At 42.6% G+C, this 21,842-nt stretch overlaps 1 long non-coding RNA gene across 7 annotated transcripts; it reads right to left on the bottom strand.

Annotated features, from left to right (window-relative positions):
* Positions 1-324: 324 nt before the first annotated feature.
* On the bottom strand, positions 325-21,835 carry LOC123841784 (uncharacterized). 7 transcript variants are annotated; one of them, XR_010408036.1, is made up of 7 exons: positions 21,706-21,832; positions 19,617-19,686; positions 8,793-8,981; positions 7,466-7,895; positions 6,811-6,937; positions 2,977-3,308; positions 325-1,640 (listed from the first exon to the last, which is right to left on the bottom strand). It is a non-coding gene; the product is annotated as an uncharacterized LOC123841784 (long non-coding RNA). The 7 variants fall into 7 exon arrangements; XR_010408041.1 differs by lacking the exon at positions 325-1,640 and having other exon boundaries at positions 2,099-3,308; positions 7,466-7,551; positions 7,676-7,895; positions 21,706-21,834; XR_010408038.1 differs by lacking the exon at positions 325-1,640 and having other exon boundaries at positions 2,099-3,308; positions 6,811-7,016; positions 21,706-21,835.
* Positions 21,836-21,842: the final 7 nt, after the last annotated feature.

The raw sequence follows: 21,842 nt of genomic DNA, 5'->3' as shown, positions 1-21,842 counted from the left end.
GAGGAGCTGGGGCTTCTTTTAAATTGTGGTAAAATATACGAAAAATTTGCCATTTTAGCTATTTTTAGGTCTACAATTCAGTAACATTAAGTACATACACATACAGCACAACGAAGTAAGGTTTCTCCAAGAAATGCAAGACTGTTTTAATATTTGAAAATCAAGCTATATAATTTACCATCTTAAAAAAAAAACCTCAAAAAATTAAAAACCGTATGATCATTTCAACAGATGCAGAAAAGCTTTTCACAGAATGTAACATCCAATCCAGATAAAGGCTTTGAGCAAACTAAGAAAGAAGGGAAATTACTCAACTTGATAAAAACTATTTTCAAAACCGGCTAATTTGATACATAATGATAAAAAAAAATAACTGGATGCTTTTTCCCTAAAATCAGGAATAAAGTAAGGATGTCTGCCCTCACTTCTACTTACTCTTGTACCAGAGGTTTCAGCCAGTACAATAAGGCTAGGAAAAATAAATAAGACACCAAGATGGGAAAGAAAAAGTAAAATTGCCTTTATTTGAAGAAGACAGGGTCATCTTTGGTTGAACAACCCAGCCAATGTACCAAAAACAAAACAAACTAGACCAACTGAGTTTAGTATAATTGCAAAATACAGCTGGAATATACAAACATCCATGGTATGTTATAATAGCAATGAACGATCAGAAATTGAAATTTAAAAAGGACAAATAGAATTATATTGATCTATGTGTCTGTTTTTGTGTCAGTACCATACTATCTTGATGACTGCAGATCTGTAATATAGTTTGAGGTCTGGCATTGTGACGCCACCAGCTTTGGTTTTCTTTTTCAACATTCCTCTGGCTAAAAATAGAGCTACCCTATGACCCAGCAATTGTACTACTAGGTATTTACCCCAAAGATACAAATGTAATGATCCGAAGGGGCACCTGCACCCCAATGTTTATAACAGCAATGTCCACAATAGCCAAACTGTGGAAAGAGGCTAGATGTCCATCAACAGATGAATGGATAAAGAAGATGAAATACATATATGTATACACACACACACACACACACACACACAATGGAATATTACTCAGCCATCAAAAATGATGAATACTTACCATTTACATCGACGTGGATAGAACTGGAGGGTAATTATGCTGAGCAAAATAAGTCAGTCAGGGAAAGATAATTATCATATGGTTTCACTCATATGTGGAATATAAGAAACAGTGCAGAGGATCATAGAGGAAGGGAGGGAAATCTGAATGGGAACTCATCAGAGAGGGAGACAAACCATGAGAGACCCTTAGCAATAGGAAACAAACTGAGGGTTGCTGGAGGGGAGGTGGGTGGGCAGATGGGGTAACTGAGTTGATGGGCATTAAGGAGGTCACGTGATGCGACGAGCACTGGGTGTTATAGGCAACTGATGAATTACTGAACTCTACATCTGAAACAATGATGTATTATTTGTTGGCTAATTGAATTTAAATTTTAAAAAATGAGCCTCGTGGGGCGCCTGGGTGGCTCAGTCGGTTAAGCGGCTGCCTTTGGCTTGGGTCATGATTCCAGGGTCCTGGGATCGAGCCCCATGTCGGGCTCCCTGCTCGGCGGGGAGTCTGCTTCTCCCTCTGCCTCTGCCTCTCCCCCTCCTTGTGCTCTCTGTCAAATAAAGAAATAAAATCTTTAAAATAAATAAATAAATAAATAATGAGCCTCGTGTGTAGTAAAAATATATATAAAGGTTGTTGCCCTGTTTTCTGAGTGAAAAAAAAGACAAATAGAATTTAAAAATATGAAATATGTAGGGAATAATGTGATAAAGGTTATGCAAGATCTATTAAGTGGAAACTACAAAATACTGTTTAGAGAAATTAAAGGCCTGGCAAGTTCTGTTTTGCACTCTTGGGAGCTCTGATCTACCCTGTAAGGAATCCAGCTATTCTGTCCAGACCACATGAGGCCAGTGAGGGGCAGAGGCTCTGGGACTTCATGGAGAGGATCGAAGCAGCAGTGAATGGTGGAAATAGAGGCCCCATAATTATGATCTCAGCCACTCCGGCTTGGTGTCAGATATGGGAATAAAGAAACCATCTTGGATGTTCGGTCCTGGCAGGAACCACGTAGACCAAAGGGGAGATACCCATCCATCCAAGTACAATATGAACGCTTCACACACAGAATCATGAGAAAGTTATTAAAAAAAAAAAAAAAAAAAAGGTTCCTGCTCTGGCTCCTATGGTTGGGGTAGTCTGGTAAGTAGCAATAAATAATCGAGACAACGTGATTCTGAAGACCACAAAATTTTTTCACCTCATCTGCCTCCATCGTGAAAGCTCACCGAACTCCAACACACAGAACACTTTCCTCAGCTGTGTCAACTCAAGGTACATCAAAGTGCTCCACGGTTGCAGAAATACATATTTTCACGTTTTTCAAAATGTTATTTTTAAAATCACCTTTTATTACTATTTTTAAAAATCTGGTTTAGGGCGCCTGGGTGGCTCAGTTGGTTGGGCGACTGCCTTCGGCTCAGGTCATGATCCCAGGGTCCTGGGATCGAGTCCCGCATCGGGCTCCCTGCTCTGTGGGAAGCCTGCTTCTCCCTCTCCCACTCCCCCTGCTTGTGTTCCCTCTCTCGCTGTGTCTCTCTCTGTCAAATAAATAAATAAAAAATCTTTAAAAAAAAAAAAAGAGAGACATATGAAGGACTTCTTACACTTACTACATTCGTAGGGTTTTTCTCTGGAGTGAATTTTCTGATGTCTAATGAGCTGTGCACTTTGAGTGAAGGTCCTGCCACACTCCTTATATTTGTAGGGTTATTCCCCACTATGAATTCTCTGGTGATCAATCAGAGCTGAGGAATGGCTAAAGGCCTTTCCACATTCGCTGCACTCATGGGACTTTTCTCGAGTATGTGTACTGTGATGCTGAGTGAGATGAGTCATCTGGCTGAAGGTTTTCCTACATCCCTTACATTCATACGGTCTCTCACCTGTGTGAATTCTCTCCTGCTGGTTAAGATGTGCCCTCTGATTGAAAGCTTTACAACATTCATTACACTTATAGGGTCTGTCTCCTGTGTGGATTCTGATGTTGAACAAGAGTTGATCGACGACTAAAGCATTTCCCACACTCACGGCACCGGCAGCACTCCTCCTTAAGAATTTTCTGATGGATGAAAAGGTGCGTTATTGCTGCAGGAAGTTTTTGCATATTCTCTACATATGCTGCTTGCTCTTTTCATCACTATTTCATGTTGGAATGTTTCCTCTTTTATACTCTTCCTTAGAGATAATTCCTTGCTCTCCCATATTGACTCACTCTCTGAAAATGAATATATAAATGTATTAATATGAAGAAGCATACATACTACTACTGTTGACATTCTCCGCTTAAAGACTCTAGTACTTAGAGATATATATGTACAAGGACATTGTCATACTATTTGGCAAAAAAGCTGGAAACAACCATTAAAAGTGTCTATTTGAGTTGATGACATTATGTCCAACAGTCTGGCTCATTTACAAAACTATTAAAAATAACTGAGTTTCAGCTATATGGACTGGAAGAGATAAAGCTGACTGAAAAGACCAAGTTGCAGAGTAACAACTATAGAAAGATATCTATTCTGTAAGAGCAAGAAATAATAAGATGCTCCCTGTATGTGTGTGTTGTGTATTAACATGGATGAAAGTGTGAATATACACCTACTATATTATTACCATTGGTCCTCTAGAGTGGTGAGAATGAAAACACATGCAAGGAGATAATGAATTTTTTCTCTTCAGAGCATGTCACTGAATACCTAATAAAATAAACCCATCTTATTTTTATAAGTTTAAGAGATTTTTATTATCGCATGTTTTAACTAGCCATCACTCACCCAATCCAATCATTTCAACAATGAAACACTGATGACACAAGAAAGTACACATCCAATTGGTATGGATAATGAGTGATACAAAATCTCAGAGACGGGCAGATATTTGGAGATAGAACTTTTTTTTTTAAGATTTTTTATTTATTTAATTCAGAGAGTGAGAGAGAGAGCAGGAGCAGGGGGAGGGACAGAGGGAGAGGGAGAAGCAGACCCCCCCCTGAGCAGGGAGCTTGATGCGGGACTCAATCCAGGGACCCTGGGATCATGACCTGAGCCAAAGGCAGATGCTTAACCAACTGGGCCATCCAAGCACCTGAGATAGGACCTTTAAAAGAGATAAAATCAAGTCAGTAGGATGGGCCCTAATCCAGTATGACTGGTATTCTTTTAAGAAGAGATTATAACACTGACACACATAGAGGGAAGACCATGGGAAGACACAAGAAGGCGATGGCCATCTACAAACCAAGAGAGGCCTCAGGAGAATCCAACCCTGCTGACACCTTGATCTCAGTATTTATACCATCTAGTCTAGGGAGCTTTATTATGGCAGCCCAAGAAGACTGATCCAAGGGTCTTGGCCCAGCAATGAAGTCAATTCTCCTGCTCTCCATCACAGCATAATCTGAAGACTCTGGACTATCTGATCATTCTGTAGAACACTGCATTGGTCCACTATGTTGATGACATCATGTTCATGAGAATTGAACAACACAAAGTGGCAAGTAGCCCAGATGACCTGCTAAGACACATGTGCTCCAGAAGGTGGTAGACAAACACTATGAAGACTCAGGGATCTGGCACACAGGGAAGATTTTAGGGGTCCTGTGCAGATGGACAGGGAAAAGCAGACTCCCCGCTGAGCAGGGAGCCTGACTCAGGCATAGATCCCAGGACCCTGGGATCATGACCTGAGGCAAAGGCAGACACTTAACTGACTAAGCCACCCAGGCGCCCCTCCCTCACAAATTCTTAAATTGAAATCCTCTCAATGGGACAGTATTAGGAGGTGGGCCTTTTGGAGGTGATCAGGTCATCAGGGCAGATGCCTCATAAATGAGATTAGTGCCCTTGTAAGAGACCCCAGAGAATCCCTTCTCCTTTTCCTTCACATGAGGACACAGTCAGAAGATGGATGTCTGTGAACTAGGAGGTGGATCCTCACCAGACAATGAATCTACCAGTGCCTTGATCCTGCACTTCCCAGCCTCCAGAACCATGAGAAGTAAATGCCTGTTGAGGCGCCTGGGTGGCTCAGTCAGTTAAGCATCAGACTCTTGGTTTTGGCTCAGGTTGTGATCTCAGGTCATGAAATCGAGCCCCGCATTGGGCTCTGGCTTAGTTGAGAGTCTACTTAAGATTCTGTCTCTCCCGGGGCGCCTGGGTGGCTCAGTCATCAAATGTCTGCCTTCGGCTCAGGTCATGATCCCAGGGTTCTGGGATCGAGCCCAGCATCGGGCTCCCTGCTCGGCGGGAAACCTGCTTCTCCCTCTCCCTCTGCCGCTCCCCCTGCTTGTGCACTCTCACTCTGTCAAATAAATAAACAAAGTCTTTTTAAAAAAATCCTTGATTTAGGGGCACCTGGGTGGCTCAGTTGGTTAAGCATCTGCCTTCGGCTCAGGTCATGATCCCAGGGTCCTGGGATGGAGCCCCACATCGGGCTCCCTGCTCAGCGGGAAGCCTGCTTCTCCCTCTCCCACTCCCCCTTCTTGTGTTCCCTCTCTCGCTGTATCTCTGTCAAATAAATAAATAAAATCTTAAAAAAAAAAAAAAAAAGAGTCTCTCTCTGGGGGCGCCTGGGTGGCTCAGTTGGTTAGGCGTCTGCCTTCGGCTCAGGTCATGATCCCAGGGTCCTGGGATCGAGCCCCGCATCGGGCTCCCTGCTCCGCGGGAAGCCTGCTTCTCCCTCTCCCACTCCCCCTGCTTGTGTTCCCTCTCTCGCTGTGTCTCTGTCAAATAAATAAATAAAATCTTAAAAAAAAAAGGGGGGGTCGCTTGGGTGGCTCAGTCGTTAGGCATCTGCCTTCGGCTCAGGTCATGATCCCAGGGTCCTGGGATCGAGCCCCGCATTGGGCTCCCTGCTCAGCGGGAGGCCTGCTTCTCCCTCTCCCTCTCCCCCTGCTTGTGTTCTCTCTCATGTTGTGTCTCTCTCTGTCAAATAAATACATAAATAAATAAATCAATCTCAATTACTCAGAGGACAGCATGAGTATTTTTTGGATAAAGAAAACAGAAGCATTGAGGAATGTTTTCGAAAGAACAGCTGTATGAATGAATGAAAGAAAGAAGGAAGGTGAGCTGATGAAAAACCACCTGGAAAGTCAAGGTAGGAAGCTGATCATAAATTGAGGGAGGGAGGGGAAACACACTTCCATCTGGAGGCTGGAAGGAATTATTTCAAAAGATAGAGGAGCACAGGGGGATTGATGAGGATGAAAGCCAGACCCACTATGGAGCTGAACTCAAGGGCCCTCTGAAGGGAGGTGTCCAAACACCTCCAAGCTGCTGTCAGAGCAGCTGGTCTTGTGTACCTGTTGCCTCCCCTCTGCTTGGTTCCTGACTCATCTGCTCATGGAGATCTTGCCTCCCCGCTCCTCATCCCCCAGAGCGGTTTCCCTTGCTCCAGCAGGAAAGCTACATCAGGCTTAGAGACAGAAATGCCTGAGCAAAGAAAAGGAGACAGCAAGTGGCCACGCCATTATTACCCAAGAATTGAGCTCCGCTACCACAGCAATCAGGAAGAAAAGCCCCTATGAATATGGCCGAGCAACGTTTAAAGGTTTTCTGAAGGATGGGAATGAGACAGTTGCGCACTTCTAACTGCTCTTTATGGGACATGGAACAAAAACATAAAGCAAAGGCTACAGCAGTTGCCCAGAGAATTCCACCAGAAGGAGGAAGACACACCGGAGAACAGATGCTGAACTCAGGGCTCGATGCACTTACCTAGCCAGGCCAGGTTCTGATAATTTTCCGACATCACAGCCATGGACAGTTTTCTCTGAGCAGGGTTCAGGAATCCCCATTCTTCTTGGGAGAAGTCGATGGCCACATCTTGGAATGTTACTGATCGCTGAAATGGCAAACACTTTCTTACTCACAAGGCCTTGGGGAGATGGGCGAAGTCGCTCCCTTTCTCGCTATCTCTCTCTCTGTCGAATAAATAAATAAAATCTTTAAAAAAAAATACTATATTTTCCACCAAGATGTTAAAAATGGTGACAGGAGTATGGATTTCTCCTTCTGTAGCGTATTTCACAATTTTCTAGAATACTGGGAAACAGACTTCCCTAAATCTGTATGTGTGAAATAGAAGCTGTTCTCCAACTAATAAGGAGAAAAAGAAAAATCTCACTTCTTTTTAAATTTGCCCTTGGACATGGAATTAAAGTTTGGGGCACTTAAAAATCTGCACTATTCATGAGGCTCTCCATTTCACTAATGACTTTATTCTTCTCATTTCCTAGCATCTTTGGTAACTCTACCATGGTGCGTAGCTGTGTTTTAGTCCTACCTACAAAGCCTGAGGTCAAGTCAGTTGGACTGTAGTTCACATATACCGGTCTCATTGCAGGAAAGAAAAAATGAAATCCTAACTAACCAGTGATGTGCCTTCTAGAAGTCCAGTGGTTATCCTCCCCTTCGCAGAGCCCCTCTCTTGAAGAGCAGAGTCCTGTGGATGCAGAGCTGAGGACAAGAAGGGAACAAAACAAACAAACCAACAGCAACAAAAAAGCCTAAACTCTGCTGCCTAAACTCTTATCCATTCCCTTTGTAAAACATCAAAACAGAGCAGCGTGTCCAGCCATACCTTTATATGAGCATTACTGGTTCTTAAAGGTGTGGGAGATTCTGTTGCAATGTCTCCAACATCCACTCCTCCAAATGGTCCCTGGTAATGATGATCGAAACAACACTTTCTGTTCTGGGTGCTTTACATGTATTACCTTGATGCTCTGTCAGGGCTGAAGCAGCCATTCCTCTTTGTCTAAATGTCTCTCCCTGAAAAGGGCAGAATCCTGAGATGCCAGCTGGGGGAAGAGAAAGGAGGGATAAGAGACCCAGGTCTACTTTGTAGCTTCTCACATCACTGGTTTATAAGGTCCTCGTTCCACAAAAACTTTGTGTTCAAAAGACTTCTCAGCATAATTAATAAGCACAGGAAGGGCTGCCTGACATCGTGTCTCACCAGTGAAATGGAACTGAATAGGACAGTGAGAACTAATGAAAACAAAACAAAACAAAAAAAGATGCCAGTGAAGTAGCAACATGAACAATTAATATAGAAAAATAAATATCCAAGATAAACTCAAACAATAAAGAGAGGACATAATGGTAGGGAAAACCCCTAGTTCTAGGGTCAACAAAGATAAAATACTTAGAAGTTTAACAGAAACTGTATGACAAAACCTATATGACAATCTTTCAAATATGCCTGAAATACACAAAGTAGATTTAAACAAAGATTTCCCTTTTTCTTGGGCAGGAAGACCAATCCATCACAATGATAGTCAGCTACCTGAGATGATGTGAACTCTGTATTTGGCCTGTATATCCTCAGCTAAACACAAAAAGAAGGCTCCCATACTCCCCAGATAAGCTGTGTGTTAGCAAACCTGATACTCCATGCAAATAAGCAATGCTGTGGCTAAGCAAATAAGTAATATATTGTGGTTACTGGGAGTCAGGTTTTTCTCCTACCACAGAACAGAGTTTTAAATATAGAAAAGTAGAAATATGGAAGGAACTCTGTGGTGATGTACTGCAATTGGAGTTATCTGTGAATGCACTGGTCTTAATCAATGTAGTCAAGATATAAAAACAGATGTATGGGTGGTTGGCTGCTTCAGGATGAAGCTGAACATCTCTTTCCCAGCTACTGGCTGTCAGAATCTCATTGAAGTAGATGATGAACGCAAACTTCATACCTTTTATGAAAAGTGTGTAGTCACAGAAGTTGCTGCTAAGGCTCTGGGTGAAGAATAGAAGGGTCATGTGGTCCAAATCTGTGTTGGGAATGACAAACAAGTCTTCTTCGTGAAGCAGGATGTCTTGACCCATGGCCGTATCCATGGGCTATTTGAGTAAGGGGCATTCCTGTTATAGACCAAGGAGGACTGGAGAAAGAAGGTACAAATCTGTTCAGTGTTGCATTGTGGATGTCAATCTGGGTGTTCTCAATTTAGTCACTAGAAAAAAGAGATACTCCTGGACTCACTGACATTACCATGCCTCACTGCCTGAGGCCTCAAAGAGCTGGCAGAATCTGCAAACTTTTCAATCTCTCGAAAGAGAATGTTTGCCAGTATGTTGAGAAAGCCCCTAAACAAAGAAGGTAAGAAACCTAGAATCAAAGCACCCAAGATTCATTGTCTTGTTACTCCATGTGTCCTGCAACACAAACGTTGATGTGTGGCTCTGAAGAAGCAGCATACTGAGAAAAAAAGAAAGAGGCTGCAGAATATGCTAAACTTTTGGCCAAGAGAATGAAAGAGGCCAAAGAAAAACACCAGGAACAGATTGCCAAGAGACAGAGGCTTTCCTCTTGAGAGCTTCTACCTCTAAGTCCTATCAAAAATGAGATTTTCTAAGAGTAACAAATAAGATCAGACATCAAGGGGCACCTGGGTGGCTCAGATGGTTAAGCATCAGCCTTCGGCTCAGGTCATGATCCCAGGGTCCTGGGATTGAGTCCCACATCAGGCTCCCTGCTCAGCAGGGAGTCTGCTTCTCCCTCTCCTTCTGCCTGCCGCTTTCTCTCTCTCTCTCTGACAAATAAATAAATAAAATCTTTTTTTTTTAAATCAGACATCAAATCTCAAAAAAAGAGATGCACATATGAATGTATACATTAGGATATAATTTAGGATAGGATATCCCATCTGTCCCCTAATAGGGCCTAGAAACAAAAACATCCAAGCAGTAATCAGCACCTTGGTGTCTAAGTACCAGTCTCGAGGAATGAAGGAACGAAGGAATGAAGGAATGGAATGGAATGGAAGGGAAGGGAAGGGAGGGAAAGAAAGGAAAGAAGGGAAGGAAGGAAGAAAGGGAGGAGGGACAGCGGGAGGGAAGGGGGGAAACAAAACAAACCCCAGGATGCCATGGAGAAATAGAGACTCCAGGGCTAGCTCAGGGAAAGTACAAAATGTGCCTGTATCATCTCATGGTGCTAGAAAGTAAGGAAGTACTCATAAAATAATGGGGTATGTCTAAAACACAGAGAAACCAAATAGAGGGTGCTCCCAGTAGCAAAACCAGGGACAGTGTGAGCAAAACAAGCAATTAAGAGTAGTTCATCTCAAGATACTTGTTAATTACAGGGACTGAAACAATAACTTCACAATGGAGAAACCTGTCAGACACCCCTTCAACCACGGTATCGAAGTGATCATTCCCAGTTGACATCACGTACTACCTGACAGATATGATGTACTTGGGAGGGCACATGACTTCTGTGGTATTCATTTCCAAAATGAGTAACTTCAATCTAATCATGAGAAAACATCAGACCTACCGAAGTTGAAGGTCCTCCTATAAAATAACTGGCCTAGACTCCAAAAAGTGTCAAGGTCATGAAAGACAAAGATCTAAGGCACTGTCATCAATTAGAATAGACTTGGGAGACATGCCAACTAAATGCAATGTGGATTGGATCCCGGAACAAAAATATAGAACAGGAGTGGGGAAACTGGCCAAATTAGAATAAGGTCAATAGATAAATTAATAGTATTTTATCAATGTTAATTTCATGGTTTTGTGATGATTATGTAAGATGTTAACTTCAGGTGCAGCTGAAAGAAGGGAATGTGGGAGTTTCGTACCATTTTTGCAACCTTTCTCCAAGTTCAAAATTATTTCAAAATAACATTTTATTTATTTACTTGACAGAGAGAGAGAATATGAGCAAGCAGGAGGAGGAGCAGAGGGAAAGGAAGAGGCAGACTCCACGCTGAGTGCAGAGTCCTATTCGGGGCTTGATTCCACAACCCCAAGATCATGACTTGAGCCAAAATTAAGAGTTGGACGCCCAACCGACTGAGCCACCCAGGTGCCCCATCATAATAACATTTTTAAAAGAGGGATGTCATGAAATACAAAACCTGAGGTAATGTCAGATTAAGGAGACTAAAGAGACATGACACTTCAATGCAATGTATGACATTCAATTTTCTTTTCTGATAAAAGACATCTCAAGGATAACCAACCCAGGATTAGATGACAGAATTACATCAGGGTGAATTTTTTTTTAAGACCTTATTTATTTGAGTGAGAGAGAGAGAGAGCACGAGCAGGGGGCAGGGGCAGGGAGAGGGAGAAGGAGGCTCCCCGATGAGCAGGGAGCCTGATGCAGGGCTTGATCCCAGGATCCTGGGATCATGACCTGAGCTGAAGGCAGACGCTTAACCAACTGAGCCACCCAGGTGCCCCTACATCAATTTGAATTAACTGATTTTGATAACTTCACTGTAGTTATGTAAGAAATTCACACTGAAATACTTAGGTTAGGTAAAGGAGCATCAAGTCAGCAACTTACTTTCAAATGGTTAAAAAAAATAACATATATATAGAGATATATATGGATAAAGTGAAGGTAGTAAGAGGCTAGCATTTGAGGAAATGGAATAAAAGGATAGGGGAATTCTTTCCTACTTTCCTTTTACCATTTTTTAAAATTTGAAGATATGTCAAAAAGCAAAGTAATCATCATAATAAACCATGTAATAACCTCATTGGGAAGCTTATTCAATTTTGTGATTGCCATTTGTTAAAAGTACTTTAGTCAGCTATGAAAAGTACAGCATAGGGAATATAGTTAATAATAGTGTAATAACTTTGCATGATGAACAGATGGTAACTATACTTACTGTAGTGAACGTTACAGACATGCGGAATTGTTTAATCACTATGTTGTACACCTAAAACTAATATAACATTGTATGTCAACTATACTTTGATTTAAAAATTTTAATTACTTTTGCAGAGATAGAAAAGATGGTGGAGGAGTAGGGGACCCTATTCCAACCGGTCCCCGGAATTGAGCCGGATATCTACCAGACCACCCTGAACACCCACGAAATCAGCCTGAGATGTAGGAAGATAGATCCAGATCTCTACAAACAGAATATGGCAGGCGGTTGGTTTCAAGGTACGAAGCGGGGAGCCGTGATTCCACAGGCAGATATTGGAGGATAAATGGCAGTGGGAGGGAGCCTGGCTGTGGAGATCCCACACCGCCGGTGAGCGACAGCCTTGTGCACTGGGGATGGGGCACAGACTCGCAGACCGGTAGTGGTGGGAAAGGACTTTACGGCAGCCCCCAAGATGGAAACCGGAGGGGCGGGGCCACACGTGCGAACTGGGGGCAGCTGGTGGTTTTAGAAGCACAAAGGGCAGAGATGTGCTCCGACCTGGAGGTGAGGACTGGGAGTGCTGCAGAGGGGCACACAAACCAGGACGCTGCAGTTTATAGCAGTACAGACAAAAATGGAGATAGTGCAGCCTGGAGAGCTCACTGAACAACAGACTGCGATCTCTCTGCTCTGAGGCAGAGGGTTGGAAATGGTCTCTTTTGCTCTCTCAGAAGAGACACAGAAAGCTGCCAGGGAAAGCCGCCAGAGAACAAAAGCCCCCCAAAAACTAGTTCCCACTGAGCCCATTCCCCACCACAGGGGGCAGGGCAACTCTGCCCAAACAGGGTTGCCTGAGTAACAGCGCAGCAGGCCCCTCCCGCAGAAGACAGGCTGGGAGAACAAGAGACCAGCAACCCTAAGGTCCCAAGAAAACAGGTGCATCTTGTTTGGGTTCTGGTCAATAATTTGGACTCTATACATTCCCTCAACCACCCATCAACAGAATGACTAGGAGGAGGAACCCCCAAAATAGGAAAGACTCAGAGATTATAATTTATGCCGCAGATTTACAAATGGATGCAGATATAACCAAGATGTCAGAGATGGAATTCAGGCTAGCAAATGTGAAGACAATAGCTAGAATGGAGAAATCAATTAAGGGCAACATAGAGTCTCTAACGGCAGAAATGAAAGCTGAATTGGCAGAATTTAAAAATGCTATCAATGAGATCCAATCTCATCGAGATAATCTAACAGCTAGGGTAAATGAGGCAGAAGAACGAATTAGTGACCTGCAAGACCATTTAATAGATAAAAAGGGAAAAGAGGAGGCCAGGGAAAAACAATTCAGAATCCATGAAAATAGAATCAGAGAAATAAGTGACACCGTGAAGCATACCAAGGTCAGAATTATTGGAATCCCGGAGGGGGTGGAGAGAGAGAGAAGACTAGAAGATATATATGAGCAAATCGTAGCTAAGAACTTCCCTAATCTGGGGAATGAAACAAACATTTGTGTCCTAGAGGCAGAGAAGACCCCTTCCAAGATCAAAGAAAACAGGCCAACACCCTGGCATGTAATAGTAAAACTCGCAAATCTTAGAACCAAGGAACCCATCTTAAGGGCAGTTAGGGGGAAGAGATTCCTTATGTACAGAGGGAGGAACATCAGAATAACATCAGACCAATCCACAGAGACCTGGCAAGCCAGAAAGGCCTGGCAAGACATATTCAGGGTACTAAACGAGGAGAACATGCAGCCAAGAATACTTTATCCAGCAAGGCTGTCATTTAGAATGGATGGCGAGATGCAGAGCTTCCAAGACTGGCAGAAACTGAAAGAATATGTGACCACTAAGCCGGCCCTGCAAGAAATATTAAGGGGGGTTCTATAAAAGGAGAAAGACCCCAAGAATGATATACAACAGAAATTTATAGGGACAATCTATAAAAACAACGTCTTCACAGGTAACATGATGACAATAAATTCATATCTTTCAATAATCACTCTCAATGTGAAGGGCATAAATGCTCCCATAAAATGGCACAGGGCTGTAGATTGGATAAAAAGATAGGACCCATCCATATGCTGTCTACAAGAGACTCATTTGGAACCTAAAAATACATCCAGACTGAAAGTGAAGGGATGGAGATCCAACTTCCATGCCAGCGGACCTCAAAGGAAAGCTGAGGTAGCAATTCTTATATCAGACAAATTAGATTTTAAACTAAAGTCTGTAATAAGAGACACAGAAGGACACTATATCATTCTTAAAGGGTCTATCCAACAAGAAGATCTAACAATTGTAAATATCTATGCCCCCAACATGGGAGCAGCCATCTACATAAGCCAACTGTTAACCAAAATAAAGAGTCATATTGGTAACAATATGTTAATTGTAGGAGACCTCAATACTCCACTCTCAGCAATGGACAGATCATCTAAGCAGAAAATCAACAAGGAAACAAGAGCTTTGAATGACACACTGGAGCAGATGGACCTCATAGATATATACAGAACATTCCACCCTAAAACAACAGAATACTCATTCTTCTCGAGCGCACATGGAACTTTATCCAGAATAGACCATATACTGGGTCACAAATCAGGTCTCAACCGATACCAAAAGATTGATATTATTCACTGCATATTCTCAGACCATAATGCTTTAAAACTGGAACTCAATCACAAGAAAAAATCTGGCAGAAATTCAAACACTTGGAAGCTAAAGACCACTCTGCTCAGGAATGTTCGGGTCAACCAGGAAATCAAAGAAGAACTTAAACAATTCATGGAAACCAATGAGAATGAAAACACATCGGTCCACAACCTATGGGATACTGCAAAGGAGGTCCTAAGGGGGAAATACATAGCCATCCAAGCCTCTCAAAAAAATAGAAAAATCCTGAATTCACCAACTAACTCTACACCTTAAAGAACTAGAGAAAAAGCAACAAATGACACCTAGCCACACATTAGAAGAGAAATAATTAAGATTAGAGCAGAGATCAATGAATTAGAAACCAGAAACACAGTAGATCAGATCAACAAAACTAGAAGCTGGTTCTTTGAAAGAATTAGTAAGATCGATAAACCACTGGCCAGACTTATCCAAAAGAAAAGAGAAAGGACCCAAATTAATAAAATTATGAATGAAAGGGGAGAGATCACGACTAACACCAAGGAAATAGAAACAATTATTAGAAATTATTATCAACAACTATATGCCAATAAACTGAGCAATCTGGATGAAATGGAGGCCTTCCTGGAAACCTATAAGCTGCCAAGACTGAAACAGGAAGAAATTGACAACCTGAATAGGCCAATAACCAGTAACGAGATTGAAGCAGTGATCAAAAACCTCCCAAAAAACAAGAGTCCAGGGCCTGATGGATTCCCTGGGGAATTCTACCAAACATTCAAAGAAGGAATAATACCTATTGTACTGAAGCTGTTTCAAAAAATAGAAACAGAAGGAAAGCTTCCAGACTCATTCTATGAGGCCAGCACTACCTTCATCCCCAAACCAGGGAAAGACCTCATCAAAAAGGAGAATTTCAGACCGATATCCCTGATGAATATGGATTCCAAAATCCTCAACAAAATCCTAGCTAATAGGATCCAACAATACATTAAAAGGGTCATCCACCACGACCAAGTGGGATTTATCCCCGGGATGCAAGGGTGGTTCAACATTTGCAAATCAATCAATGTGATAGAAGACATTAATAATGAGAGAGAGAAGAACCATATGGTCCTCTCAGTTGGTGCAGAAAAAGCATTTGACAAAATTCAGCATCCTTTCCTGATTAAAAGTCTTCAGAGCATAGGGATAGAGGGAACATTCCTCAAGTTCATAAAGTCAATCTATGAAAATGTCACAGCAAATATCGTCCTCAATGGGGAAAAGCTGAGAGCCTTTCCCTTAAGATCAGGAACACGTCAAGGATGCCCACTCTCGCCACTACTGTTCAACATAGTACTAGAAGTCCTAGCAACAGCAATCAGACAACAAAAAGAAATAAAAGGTATTCAAATTGGCAAAGAAGTCAAACTCTCTTTTCACAGATGGCATGATACTTTATGTGGAAAACCCCAAAGACTCCACCCCCAAATCACTAGAACTCATACAGCAATTCAGTAATGTGGCAGGATACAAAATCAATGCACAGAAATCAGTTGCTTTCTTATACACTAACAATGCAACTGTAGAAAGAGAAATTAGAAAAACAATTCCATTTACAATAGCACCAAAAAACGTAAGATACCTCGGAATAAACCTAACCAAAGAGGTAAAGGATCTATACTCTAGGAACTACACAACACTCATGAAAGAAATTGAAGAAGACACAAAAAGATGGAAAAACGTTCCATGCTCATGGATTGGAAGAACAAACATTGTTAAAATGTTTATGCTACCCAGAGCAATCTATACCTTCAATGCCATCCCGATCAAAATTCCAATGACATTTTTCAAAGTGCTGGAACAAACAAACCTAAAATTTGTATGGAATCAGAAAAGACCCTGAATTGCCAAGGAAATCTGAAAAAGAAAAACAAAGCTGGAGCATCACGTTGCCCGATTTCAAGCTATATTACAGAGCAGTGATCACCAAGACAGCATGGTACTGGCACAAAAACAGACATATAGACCAACGGAACAGAATAGAGAGCCCAGATATGGACCCTCAACTCTATGGTCAAATAATCTTCGACAAAGCAGGAAAATATATGCAATGGAAAAAAGACAGTCTCTTCAATAAATGGTGCTGGAAAAATTGGACAGCCACATGCAGAGGAATGAAACTCGACCATTCTCTAACACCATTCACAAAGATAAACTCAAAGTGGATGAAAGACCTCAATGTGAGACAGGAATCCATCAAAATCCTAGAGGAGAACATAGGCAGTAACCTCTTTGACATTGGCCACAGCAACTTCTTTCAAGATACATCTCCAAAGGCTAGTGAAACAAAAGCGAAAATGAACTTTTGGGACTTCATCAAGATAAAAAGCTTCTGCACAGCAAAGGAAACAGTCCACAAAACAAAGAGGCAACCCACAGAATGGGAGAAGATATTTGCAAATGACACTACAGATAAAGGGCTGGTATTCAAGATCTATAAAGAACTTCTCAAACTCAACACCCAAAAAACAAATAATCAAGTCATAAAATGGGCAGAAGACATAAACAGACACTTCTCTAAAGAAGACATACAAATGGGTAACAGACACATGAAAAAAATATTCATCATCTTTAGCCACCAGGGAAATTCAAATGAAAACCACATTGAGATACCAACTTACACCAATTAGAATGGCAAAAATTAACAAGGCAAGAAACAACAAATGTTGGAGAGGTTGTGGAGAAAGGTGAACGCTCTTCCACTGTTGGTTGGAAGGCAAGTTGTTACAGCCACTTTGGAAAACAGTGTGGAGGTTCCTCAAAAACTTAAAAATAGAGCTACCCTATGACCCAGCAATTGCACTCCTGGGTATTTACCCCAAAGACACAGATGTAGTGAAAAGAAGGGCCATATGCACCCCAGTGTTCATAGCAGCAACGTCCAAAATAGCCGAACTGTTGAAAGAGCCAAGATGCCCTTCAACAGATGAATAGATAAAGAAGATGTGGTCCATATATACAATGGAATATTACTCAGCCATCAAAAAGGATGAATACCCAACTTTTACATCAACATGGATGGGACTGGAGGGGATTATGCTAAGTGAAATAAGTCAAGCAGAGAAAGTCATATAGTTTCACTTATTTGTGGAACATAAGGAATAGCATGGAGGACATCAGGAGAAGGAAGGGAAAAATGAAGGGGGGGAAATGGGGAGGGAGAGATGAACCACGAGAGACTATGGACTCTAACAAACTGAGGGTTTTAGAGGGGAGGGGGGTGGGGGGATGGGTTAGCCCGGTAATGGGTATTAAGGAGGGCACGTACTGCATGGAGCACTGGGTGTTATGCGAAAACAATGAATCCTGGATCACCACATGAAAAACTAATGATGTACTGTAGGGTGACTGACATAACATAATAAAATAAAATTTTAAAAAAATAAATAAAATAAAAAAATAAAAAATTTAATTATTTTAAAAGTGTTTTATTTTTTTAAGATTTTATTTATTTATTTGAGAGAGCAAGCATGCAAGAGCACAAGCATGAGCAGCAGGAGGGGCAGAGGGAGAAGCTAACTTCCCGCTGAGCAGGGAGACTGACTTGGGCCTCGATCCCAGGACCCTGAGATCATGACCTGACGTGAAGGCAGACGATTAACCGACTGAGCCACCCAGGTGCCCCTAAAAAAAGTATTTTAGTCAGAATTTGTTACTCTATCATTTCTACCTGGTTTTAGTTCTAGAGTCCATAGAAGAAAACAACAATTTAAATTCCTTTTTACCAGACACATGCTTCCACATAGCTCTGCAACTATCTCCTCTCCAGAAAAACATACACAGATTTTTCCAACCCTTCTCATGAGACAATAATTTCCAGGCTCTCCATCATCCGAGTCTCCCACCTTAGTATAGGCCCAGTTTATCAAAGTCCTTCATAAAATGCTGCTTCCAGTATCAAATTCAATCCTGCTGTGGTCTAGTCATTACAGGACACTGGAGGACTATGAAATTTCAACTAAACGCCATGAGGTAATGGAAAAGGTAGAATCCCTAGAGTCTGCCAGATGTGGTGGGAACCCCAGCTGTGGTACCACTCCCACCTGGCATCACTGAGCTTACACTGTAAGGAAATGACTTCAAGTTCACTGGGATAAAGTCATTTTCATCTTGTCTTTCTTTTGACCATTTCAATTCTTTCCTACTTCTTGTCTTCACATCTTTTGCCGTTTGCTTCTATCCTCTATTTTTAAGGGAAATGGACCCATCAAAGTAAAAAAAGATATGGATGAGAAAGTGATTCAGCCAGGTATAAAAAAATTTCTCACAGCAATTTTCCTTACAGAAATTAGGTACAAAGAGTATTTCCAATTAATAAGTAAGGAATCAACTTGATTTGCTGAACAAACTTTTCTAAAGGTATAATGAATGCTCCAGAAGAAGGGCACTGGACTTTAGGCATGAATGGAAACAGGCCAGCCTACCCAGAGTCTACCAGTAAAGCTAGACAATGGCGTTAAGAGCATGAACTATTGGAGAGTTTCTGGGCTGGAAAAAAAAAATCCCCAGGTAGGGCAAGTAATATATTGAGGAGAAATAGGACCTGCAGGGTAATGGCACTTTTCTCAAGGTCATTATTTGTCTGCAGGATTTTTTTTTTTTTAAGATTTTTATTTATTTATTTGACAGAGAGAGACACAGCAAGAGAGGGAACACAAGCAGGGGGAGTTTGAGAGGGAGAAGCAGGCTCCCCGCTGAGCAGCGATCCCAATGCAGGGCTTGATCCCAGGACCCTGGGATCATGACCTGAGCCGAAGGCAGACGCTTAACTGACTGAGCCACCCAGGCACCCCTTCTGCACGATTTTTTGAACCAAGTGTAAGGAAGAGACAACTTACCACATGAACTTGTGATATTGCTAATGAAGGAATTTGAGAGCTAAGTAAAATAGTTTTCAGCTATTTTAGTGTGAAAATGAATAAAAGGAAACCTCACTAACATGGAGGGAAGCCAGCAGGAGGAGCTCTCATGTCCCACCACTCCTGGTCAACTACAGACCTCACAGGTAAAAAGGGACCGTGCACTTGGAGACTACTTTACTATCCCAGCATGTGGAGGGAAGGTTTTCCTCCTCCCCCAGCAATAGCCCAGCCAATGAGAAGCCACTATACTCCTAACTTCAAGTTTATTCCCATGGCCTTTTTGTTAGTCTTCCCAACTCTCCCCTTTCCTGTATACAAGAGTGTTCCTCTCTTTCTTTTCCCTTCCTCACCTTTGTTCTCTGGACTTGCCTGTGGTTTTGCCCTAGCTTGCATATCCCTAATTGCGAGCATCTGGTACTCCTGAAAAACAAAACAAAACAAAACCATTTTTGCCCGTAAAATAACTGATTTTTATTTTTAAGGTTAACATCAGGCAAGTAATAAATCAGAATATTAAAATTAAATTTGCTTCCTTAAAAAATGATATATTACAATATACACTTATGATTTGCACATATTTTAATAAAGCATTTTTAAAAGATAAAAACATCTATCCTTGGGGACAGAACAGACAGGCAAAGCCGCACATAATTACCCACACACTAATGACTGAGGGACTTTGGTATAGTCGGCCCATGAAAGGAAAAGAACCAGGATCAACCTAATTTGGGTCTAGGCCTGATACGAAATTCGGAAGAGAGCTCTGGGGCAGAATCTGAAGGAGCGGTGAACGCCAGTGGCTGCCAAGTACAACTCCTTGCATGTTCCACAGTTGTTCAGGTGCACGCTTCATTCACTTCTCCAAGCCTAGGTCTATCCCACATTTAGTAACAGTAACAGCCGTACTATCGTAACCGAAGTGAGCCCTCTGCACGTCATCTTTCTTTAACCAGCACAACTGCTATAAAACAGATTTGGTTTTCCTCATCTGGCAGATTTAAGCGCCAGGGCTGATTCTGAAAACCCGGATCTGGCTGAAAAAAAAAAAAAGAAAGAAAGAAAAGAAAGAAGGAAGGAAGAAGGAAGAAGGAAGAAGGAAGGAAGGAAGGAAGGAAGGAAAGAAGAAAGAAAGAAAGAAAGAAAGAAAGAAAGAAAGAAAGAAAGAAAGGAAGGAAGGAAGGAAGAAGGAAGGAAGGAAGAAGGAAGGAAGGAAGGAAGAAGGAAGGAAGGAAAGAAGAAAGAAAGAAAGAAAGAAGGAAGGAAGGAAGGAAGGAAGGAAGGAAGGAAGAAAGGAAGAAAAAAAGGAAGAAAGGAAGAAAGAAAAGAAAAGGAAGAAGGAAGAAGGAAGGAAGGAAAAAAGAAAGAAAAAGAAAAGAAAGAAAGAAAGAAAGAAAGAAAGAAAGAAGGAAGGAAGGAAGGAAGAAAGAAAGAAAGAGAAAGAAAGAAAGAGGAAGGAAGGAAGGAAGGAAGGAAGGAAGGAAGGAAGGAAGAAAGAAAGAAAGAGAGAGAGAGAAAGAAAGAAAGAAGGAAGGAAGGAGGAAGGAAGGAAGGAAGGTAGGAAGGAAGGAAGGAAGGAAGAAAGAAAGAGGAAGGAAGGGAGGGAGGGAGGGAGGGAGAGAGAGAGACAGAAAGACAAGAAAGACAAGAAAGACAAGAAAGACAAGAAAGACAGAAAGACAGAAAGACAGACAGACAAGAAAGAAAGAAAGAAGGACAGAAAGACAGAAAGACAGAAAGACAGACAGACAGACAGAAAGACAGACAGAAAGAAAGACAGACAGACAAGAAAGACAGAAAGACAGAAAGACAGAAAGAAAGAAAGAAAGAAAGAAAAGAAAAGAAAAGGAAAATCATTCCACTCCAACCAGGCCCCTGCTTATTTGGGGCTGGGCTCCATTTCGGGCATTTAATCCTCACGACACTACTAGCTGTTCAGGCGGCGGTGTCCCACTTTACACACGAGCAGCGAAAGTCACACAGCCTCTCCGCAGCTCCAAGAGCGGTCCCTGCAACACCCACACTGGCGCCCCCAGGGCCACGCGGGGAGACACCCACACCCCAACGCACACCGCGGTCCCACACCCGCAGCAACCACCAGAACCCGCCGCCACGGACGCTCCCCCCGCGTCTACGCCACACCGCGCGGAAGCCCCTACCCCTCCAGAGAGCCGCGGCGCGGTAGTCTGCGCCCGCGCAACAACCCCTCCACACCCCCGTCAACCCCCACGACCGCACGCATGCGTGTCCCAACACTCGCGACCGCGTTCCCTCCGAACGCGCACACCGGAGACACAGGGAGCTGAGGCCCCGCCTCCGCTGTCGCCACTACGCATGCGCGTCCTTAACGCGGACCCTTTCCCCCCGACCTACGCCAGTCCCGAGACATGGGGCGAGGAGACCACGCTTTCTTGGATAAGGGCTTCCGGCTCGTTTACCAACCCAGGCATTCCCGGTTCCACATCCGCCCTTCGCTACTGAAGCGCGGCCTCTGGCTGGCCAGGACCGCGGCGTGTTTAGGACTCCGGACCACAGCAGTGGAGGCACGCATGCGCACACCGCAGCTTAGCGGACTCCCA

Source organism: Mirounga angustirostris, unplaced genomic scaffold (genome assembly GCF_029215605.1).
Source record: "Mirounga angustirostris isolate CCGP_5_RB_7025 unplaced genomic scaffold, mMirAng1.0.hap1 SCAF_16, whole genome shotgun sequence".
NCBI lineage: Eukaryota > Metazoa > Chordata > Mammalia > Carnivora > Phocidae > Mirounga > Mirounga angustirostris.
Note: the sequence above shows the minus strand (reverse complement) of the source record. Positions and strands in the feature narration are given on the sequence as shown.